This window comes from Trichosurus vulpecula, chromosome 5 (assembly GCF_011100635.1).
Source record: "Trichosurus vulpecula isolate mTriVul1 chromosome 5, mTriVul1.pri, whole genome shotgun sequence".
In the NCBI taxonomy this organism is placed as follows: domain Eukaryota; kingdom Metazoa; phylum Chordata; class Mammalia; order Diprotodontia; family Phalangeridae; genus Trichosurus; species Trichosurus vulpecula.
The window spans coordinates 265,246,042-265,255,591 of record NC_050577.1 but is presented as its reverse complement, the minus strand read 5'-3'; positions in this window follow the sequence as shown (position 1 = coordinate 265,255,591).

Sequence of the window (9,550 nt, the reverse complement as noted above, 5' to 3'; positions counted from 1 at the left end):
ACCGTGGTTATGTCACTTAACCTGGGTCTCAGTTTCCCCATCTGTAAAATGGGATAATAAGGCTCAGATTAGATGATTTACATAAAGTGATTTGAGCTAAAGGTTGATATCCCTTCAAACACTTTGGTTTCCCAATTCATCAATCTCCTCAACTTCTATGACCTTATCTTCCCTCTACCTCAACTTCCCACAGAGATGCTTGTACCCTTGACCTCGCCACGACCCATGTCCATACTACTACATCCATAAAACTCACTGAGGAATCTATGTGGAAAATGAGTGGTCTGCCTGCTGCTCAGACAGCCATCTTGACCATAAGTCCTTCCCATCCTTTTCCCTAGAAAAGCAGATCTCAGTGCTAGCATGGCAGAGTGGCAGGAAGTAAGACAGTGAGTTCTCCTCCAAAAATACCTCCAAACAGAACTAGAAAATTCACCAAACTGAATCCCGATGGGGAAATCCAAGAAAAAAAAATCACAATGAATCATTTTTCCATCCCTGGTATAGGCAGACAGATAGATAGGTAAGTGGACACTGGGGATGGAGTCTAGCCAGGCATACACACGGAACATTCCAGTGCAGGGAGAGGCTGTGCAATAGGGCAAGAGGAGGCTCCAGACCCAAACAAGCCATACCAGGACACTTCAACAGGGTCACGTGCCAACTGGGAGCTTTGCACCTACTACACAGTTCCTGGTCACAGATCCAGGGCGGAGTGAGTGCCTCAACCCCTCCCCCTAATCCAATGCAGGTTCTGAGCTGTGTGCAGAAAGAAGAGCAGGTTCAGAAGCAAGAGAAGCAGGGTCTCAGTTTCTAGCTTCTAGCAGCCTAAACCCAGACCAAAGGAAAACCTGCAGTGTTTTCTCTCTGATCCAGCAGAGCTTCCCAGCTGGCTGATAGTGGTGGCTGAGTCTAGCAGCAATCTACTGTCATCAAGAACCAAATTCAAGTCAGGAACCTGTAGAGCTCAGACCAGAAGGACAGTAATCAGACTTTACCCTCAGACTATTTTGGCAGCTTGTGGGTCCCCAGCCTGAGTTGTCCCTGAGATCCTGAAACAATACAACAGTCAATTCTTCAAGAAAGTAGCAGCAGGACCAGCCTAGACCTTCCCTTCAGAAGTGAACAGAGCCTAGCCCTAACATCAAATCATACGTCAGGAATTAGGCTGAAAAAAAATGAGCCAACTAAAAAAAGAATCCCACCATAAAATGCTATTATAGTGACAGGGACACTCAGGACACAAACCCAGAAGAAGAGAATGACTCCAAAAAAATCTATGAGCAAAACCTCAAAGAAAAACACAGCATTGATACAATTCAACTGGAATTCTAGGAAGAAATTAAACGAGTAAAAAAAAAAGTTAAAAATATTTTTATCAAAGAAATGAGAGGACTAGAAGGAAAAAAAATTGAAAAGAAATGAGGACTTTGGAAGAAAGAATTGGAATGAAAATTAACACCTTAGCACAAAAGGTACAAAATCTTACTCAAGCAATAAACCTGAAAATTAGAATGGACTAAGTAGAAGCCAATGACTCCATGAAACAAGAAATATTAAAAATGAAATCAAAAGATTGAAAAAAAATCAAAGAAAATGAAAAATATTTCATTGCAAAAACAATGACCTGGGAAACAATTTGAGGAGAAAAAAAGTAAGAATAATTAAACCACCTGAAGGTCATGAGCAAAAAAAGAGCCTAGACATCATTTTCAAGAAATCTTACAAGAAAACTGCCCAGATTTCTTAGAATCTGAGGTCAAAGTGGAAATAGAAAGAATCCGCCAGTCACCTCCTGAAAGAAACCCTCAAACGAAAACTATGAGCATCATACCCAAAATCCAGAGCTTCCAAGTCAAAGAAAAAAATACTGCAAGCAGACAGAGAAAGGATTCAAATACCAAAGAGCCAGAGTCAGAATCACACGTGACTTGGCAGCCACCACCACAAAGGAGCAGAGAGTTTGAAATACAATATTCCAGAGAGCAAAGGATATAGCAGCCAAGAAAAACTTATCCAGCAAAACTGATTATAATGCCGTAGGGGGAAAAAATAGATCTTTAATTAAAGGAGTTCTAAGAATTCCTAACAAAAAGACCAAAGTTGAGAAGATACTTTGAAATACAAATTCAGTAGTCAAGAAATACATAAAAAGGTAAACACAAATAACTAATCATAAGGGACTAAATAGGATGAACTGCTACAATCTAATATGGAACTACATTCTAATATGGAAGATGAGGCAGCTATCTGTCCCCTCTGAAACCTATCATGAGTCACAGAGGAATCTAATTAGACAAGGCCTAGGAATCATTCTGTGATGTCTTGATCTTCAGAAAAGAATGAAAAGAGAGGGGAAGAGGAATACGCTAGAAGGGAAACGAAAGGTCAGGGAAAATTATTTCACATAATCAGGATTGCCAAGTTGGTATCTGTATGTCCAGAGGGTCCACAGTGTGTTTTCCTTTGAGAAGAATCTAAACCACAAGGTGGCACTATGCATCTGAAATGGACTGTATAAAACCCTGTGGGAGACATGAATTCCATGAGAATGTCAGAATGTTGTCCTGCTGGCAACCCTGAGTTCAATTTCCTGAGAAACTAAGGGAAGCTTATTGTCTCCTATGAGTTCTTTTAGTGTTTCCTATAAGTTTTTATAGATGCCTGTGAGTTTTTTGTGGCTTTTACATTTTCTGTGGGTAAATAAAGGCTGTCCTTTACCAAATATGCATTTATTACCACAAATGCTTGTATTTGAGCTGAGAGTTTTGTTACCCACATTTGAGAAAACCTAGACATGAACATCTACAGATATTTCCTAAAGGAAATCTTGGGTGGGGACATAATGAACCAAAAAGAGATATTGATCTTTTAAGATCTGCCCAGTTCATCTGAGTCCAGAGCTTGGGAGGCCCTGGGCCATAGGTTACACTGTAAACCAGTTATTCTCAAAGTTTGGTACCAAAAGCCTCTGGGGGTCCCTAATAGTCTTTCATAGAGTTTAAGAGGTCAAAACTATTTTCATAACAATACTCATATGTTTTAATTTCTAATAATGTAAATATCAATAGATATTACCTACATAAACATAAGCTCATTGAAGGATCTTTAATAATTTTTAAGAGTCTAACATGGTCTTGAGACCAAAAAATTTGAAAAGTGCTATGAATATTCCCAGGTCCCCTCAATCCTTAAGCATTTATTAAATACCTACTATGTGTCAGGCCCTATGCTAAGCACTTTACAATTATTATCTCAGAATATCCTTACAGCAACCCTGATGGGTAGGTGATACCTATTTTACAGATGAGGAAACTGAGGCAGATTGAGGTTAAGTGACTTATCCAGGGTCACAAAGGTACCAAGTGCCTGTAGTCAGATTTGAACTAAGGTATCCCTGCCTCCAGGCCCAGTCAGGCCCCGTGCCTATACACTGTGTCACCTAACTGCCACCTTCACTTGACCCTACCATCAGTTGCTTTAAGCTCTTGACCTATAACTTTTCCCTTTCACAAACTCCTAGAAAAAACTCCTCTACTCTCTAATCTCCCACTAATTTCTTAATCCATTGCAACCTTTACCTTCCAACTCTACCACTCAACTGAAACTGAAACAGCTTTCTCTAGGATTACCAACAATCTCTTAATTGCTAAATTCAATATACTTTCCTCTGGCTTTATCCTTATTGATTTCTCTGCAGCTTTTGATACTTGACTACCTAATCCTCCTGGATACTGTCTCCTGCCTGGACCTTTATGACATTGATTTCTTGGTTCTCTTCTTCCTCCTGCTCAGTCTCCTTTACTGGATCAGGATCTGTTTCCCATGTCCTCAATATGGCTGTCCCCCAGCCTCCATCCTAGGCCAGTCCTCTGTTCTTCATCTTGCCTCTAATGGAGATCTCACTCATTCCTGTATCAGTTCAACTATTGCTAAGCAGATTACCACCAAATCAATATATTCAGTCTGCATATGTCTCCTGAGCTTTCTGTCTTGTATCACCAACTGCTCTTTAGACATGTCCACTGGATGTCCTACAGACATCTCGAACTCAACATGCCCAAACCAGAACTCTATATCTTCCCTCCTTAAACCTGCCCCATATCCAGACTTCCCTATTTCTACCATCTTTCCAGTACGATTGGTTCAAAACCTCAATCTTACTCTCTACTCTTCATGCTCCCTTACTCCTCCCATCTAAACTGTTGCCAAGTCTTATCCATTCTACTTCCACACAATTTTTCATCCATCCCTTTTTCTCCTCACTCATGGCCACCACTCTGATTTAGTTCGTCTTACATGGATGATTGTAACAGCCTCCTAAGCAATCTCACTACCTGTAATCTCTGCCCTCATCAGCCTATTCTTCACATAGGGGCCAAAAGAATCTTCCAAAAACACAGGTCTGATTATGTCTCTCCTGGGTTCAAGAATTTTCAGTAACTCCCTGATACACCTTAAAAAACAACAACAATATGTGGTATATGAATGTAATGGAATACTATTGTACTGTAAGAAATGATGAGTAGGTGGGCTTCAGAAAAACCTGGAAACACTTATATGACCTGATGCTGAATGAAGCAAGAAGTACTGTATGTACACAGTTACAGCCACATTTTGTGATGACCAACTTTGATAGACTTGGTTCTTCTCAACAATACAGGGTTCTAAGACAACTCCAAATGGAAATGATATCCACATCCAGAGAAAGAATTACAGAGTCTGAACGCCGATCGAAGGATACTGTTTGCTCTCTTTTTAAATTTTGTTTCTTCTTTCTTGTAGTTCATTCCATGGGTTGTAATTCTTCTTTGCAACATGACTAATGTTAAAATATGTTTAATGTGAATGCATATGTAGAACCTATATTGAATTTCATGCCATCTTGGAGAAGGGAGGAGAGGGGAGGAAGGGAGGGGGAGAAAATTTGGAACTCAAAAGCTTGTGGAACTGAATGTTATAAACTAAAAATAAATAAATAAATTTAAAATCAACAATAAAACAACAATAACAAAAACAAACAAACAAATTCCTCAGCCTGGAATTTAAGGCTATCCATAATCTGGCTCCATTCAACTTTTTCAGTCATTTCATTTTATTACCCTTCATGCACACTACATCCTAGCCAAAATGGCCTCTTTGCTATTTCTTGAGCTCAGCATTCCATTTCCTGCCCTTGTCCCTTTGCATGGACACTTTCCCACACTTGGAAAGCTCTCCCACTTCACCTTACTCTCAAGAGGCTCAGCTCATGTATTACAGCAATCCTTTCCCAAAGTCCCTGGCTCTTTCCTTTCTCAAACTATTTTGTGATTCTTTGTCACATGTGTGTTACATGTTACATGTTCCTTGTGTGTTGCATGTTTTACATGCATGGCATGGTAGGACATACTAGTAGTAGAGACAGAACTGAACACAGGTCCTCTGGTGAATTCTAGACCACACATTTTAGATGTCATCCTTTCCCTTCCATCCTTCTCTATTCCAATATCCAGAAGCTGCCAAGAAATCTCCAGAGAAGATAGAGTCCCAGAATATCTTCCCCACACCTCTTGAGTTAAATCCTACCCACCCTTCTAGGCCCAACTCAAATCTCATCTCCTCAATGCAACCTTTCCCACAGGCAGGGACCTATTCTCTCCTTGGTACTTCTAATGTATTTATTACCTACCACTCATTTGGAAATTACTTTCCTAACATTTTACCCTGTTTCATGTGTATTTAGCTTATCTTTCCAGCTACAGTACCTGGATATAGTAGGGGCTTAATAAATTTGTGTTGAATGAATGAATGAATTGTAAGCTCTTAAAAGGACTAGGGCCACATATAATTTTGTACCCTTCACCTCACCTAAGTGAATGTTTGCTACTTATTACCTATGTGGTCTTAGGGCCTCAGTTTAAGCTTTAGTAGCTTAAAACAGCACTGAGACTTTCAGAATACCCTATATACAAAATGAAGGGACTGTACTACGTGAATCTGTTAATTTCCCTTCCAACTGTAAAATCTATGATTCTATGATTGACTGGTCTCCCTCCTTCCCCGCCTCTTCTTTTACTGAAGTATACTCTCCTGCTTAGTAAACTCAATGGCACTATTAATCTTAAACACAGACATTTAGCTTATATGGTATGATTCTCCTCCCAGCTGCACTCCAGACTTCTTCTACCATGCCTTAGAAACCTCTTCATCCTGGAAGCTCACTCCAGCCCTGGAATTCGCAAATACCCTTGACCCTGATTCATCTCTTTCCTATTGGATGGCTCCTTCCAGAACCTCCATTTAAGGAGGGTGCCAGGACAGCCATGTCTTCCTCTCCAGGCTGCACTGGGATTTTCTTTTTTTTTTTTTTTTTGTCTTTTTTGTTTTGGTTTGCATTTTTTTGCACTGGGATTTTCTTAACAGGATTCTGGCTTTGGGTACCTTCCCTTTCCTCTTCCTTTCACATGTTGTCTTTCCTCATTAGAATGTAACCTCTTTACAAGTAGGGACTGTATTTTAGTTTGTAGTTGTATTCCCACGCCTAGGGTAGGGCTTGTTGACTGATGATTTCAGGATGCAAAAAGGCCTATCCTAAAGTATCTCTTTCCCTCACCTCCAACATAGCTCTCTCTGGCTTAAATCTCCTACCATGAGAGTCAGGGTTGGAGAGGGCTAGAGATGTCTCTTCCTTTATGCCATAAGCTTTAGCCCCTAGTAGTTACTCCCAATGTTAGCCAACAGCAACCAGTTCTAGTTAACCACTTAACATCAACTAGATTTTACAAAGGGATATTTACTTTGAAGATATAACAAGAACAAAAATACAAATGTTTCCTGTCCTGCCACCCAACAACTCAGGAGGGAACAGTCTCCTCTATCCTACATTTGTTTCTGAGGAAAGTGGGTTCAAACTTAGCTCAGTTCCTACATAACATTGTTCACACAAAGTCCACATCCAGATTCACCATGACCGACAGAAGAGTCCTTGGCTTAACTACCCCTGAGTTTAGGTCTCAAGGGTCAGCCATAAAGGTCACTCCTTGTTCCTTGGGTCTTCAATGTTGAGATGGCTGAAAACCCATTGGCATATTGAGATACCCAGGAAGAGTCAAACAAAGAGCAGGGCAGCAAAGAAAAAAAAATGACCAAGCCTAGTTCCTTGTTGAAAGTACCACTAGTTCCAGCTATGCAGTCCTTTTTTTTTATAAAAAGCCTTCTTGAGTTAGACCAGAAGTAGTAACACGCTGTCTACACATGCTCTAAAGTCTCTAAGATTCTTCCATTACACTTCATCATGACTCTCCCTGGAACAGGCCTTCTGAGAGAATTCCAGGGAAATTTACATTTGGAAAACACAATGATGTAGTCTGTGAACAAACCAGTCCCCCCTTATATATGCAAAAGGCCAGTGACTCTAAAATCATAAAGTATGACTGTAAAGAAATGAAACCAACAGACTACCAGAGCTTTTTAATCCAAAAAAGTACTTATCCCTTCCAAACAAATGTTAAATGTACTTTGTAAATGTCAGATTTTAACAATATCCTTGAGAGACCACATATTTATTCAATTGCTCAAATATTTTGGAAGCTTCTCTTTGGGAATTGTCTTTAGAGCATAGGATGCCTTCTCTTCTCCCCCCACCACTTGATAGTATTTTATTCTTTCCCAATTTAATGTAAAAATAGTTTAACATTCATCTTCGTAAGATTTTGAGTTCCAAATTTTTCTCCCTCCCTCCCTTTCTTCCCACCTCCCCAAGACAGCAAGCAATCTGATACACACACACACACACACACACACACACACACACACACATACAATCATGTTAAACATATTTCCAAATTAGTCATGTCATGAACGAATCAGAACAAAAGGGAAAAAACCACGAGAAAGAAAAAAAAAGTGAAGATAGTATGCTTCGATTTGCATTCAGACTCTGTAGTTCTTTCTCTGGATACAGACAGCATTTTCCATCACGAGTCTTTTGGAATTGTCTTGGATCATTGTATTGTTGAGAAGAGCTAAATCTATCATAGTTGATCATCATATAACGTTGCTGTTACAGTATACAAGTTCCCTTGGTTTTGCTCACTTCGTTCATTCAGCATCAGTTCATATAAGTCTTTCCAGGTTTTTCTGAAATCCACCTGCTCATCATTTCTTATAGCACAATAGGATTCCATTACATTCATATACCACAACTTGTTCAGGCATTCCCCAATTGATGGGCATCCCCACAATTTCCAATTCTTTGCAACCACAAAAAGAGCTGCTATAAATATTTTGGGACATGTGGGTACTTTTCCATTTTTTGTGATCTCTTTGGAGTACAGACCTAGTGATGGTATTGCTGGATCAAAGGGCAGCACAGTTTGATTGTCTTTTGGGCACAGTTCCAAATTGCTCTCTAGAATGGTTGGATCAGTTCATGACTCCACCAATAATGCTTTAGTGTTCCAGTTTTCCCACATCTTCTCCAACATTTATCATTTTCCTTTTCTGTCATATTAGCCAATCTGATGGTGGCAGGTGGTACATCAGAGCTGTTTTTAATTTTCATTTCTCTAGTCAATAGTGGTTCAGAGCATTTTTTCATATGACTATGGATACTGTTAATTTCTTCATCTGAAAATTGCCTGTTTATATCCTTTGACCATTTGTCAATTGGGGAATGACTTGTGTTCTTATAAATTTGATTCAGTTCTCTATATTTGGGAAATTATCAATATTTGAGAAATGAGTCCTTTATCAGAAGAACTGGCTGTAAAAATTGTTTCCTAGTTTTCTGCTTTCCTTCTAATCTTGGTTGCATTGGTTTTGTTTGTGCAAACCTTTTTCATTTAAAGTAATTGAAATTATCCGTTTTTCATTTCATAATGTTCTCTATCTCTTGTTCAGTCATAAGTTCTTCTCTTCTCCATAGATCTGACAGGTAAACTATTGCTTGCTCTCCTAATTTGCTTATGGTATCAATCTTTATGTCTAAATCATGTACCCATTTCAACCACATGTTGATATAGGGTATGATATGTTGGTCTATGCCTAGTTTATGCTATACTATTTTCCAGTTTTCCCAGCAATTTTTGTCAAATAGTGAGTTCTGATGCCAGAAGTTGGAGTTTTGGGGTTTATCAAACAGTAGTTTGCTATAGTCATTTACAACTGTGTCTTGTGTACCTAACCTATTCCACTGATCCACCACTGTATTTCTTAGCCAGTACCAAATAGTTTTGATGATTGCCACTTTATAATATAGTTTTGGGTCTGGTATGCCTAAGCCACTTTCCTTTGCATTTTTTCATTAATTCCCTTGATATTCTTGATTTTTTGTCCTTTCAGATGAATTTTTTTTCCTAGCTCTATAAAATAATTTTTGGTAGTTTGTATTGGTATGGCACCGAGTAAGTAAATTAATTTGGGTAGAATCAACATTTTTACTATATTGGCTCGGCCTACTCATGAGCAATTGATATTTTTCCAATTGTTTAGATCTCATTTTATTTGTGTGAAAAATGTTTTATAATTGTGTTCATATATTTCCTGAGTTTGTCTTGGCAGATAGACT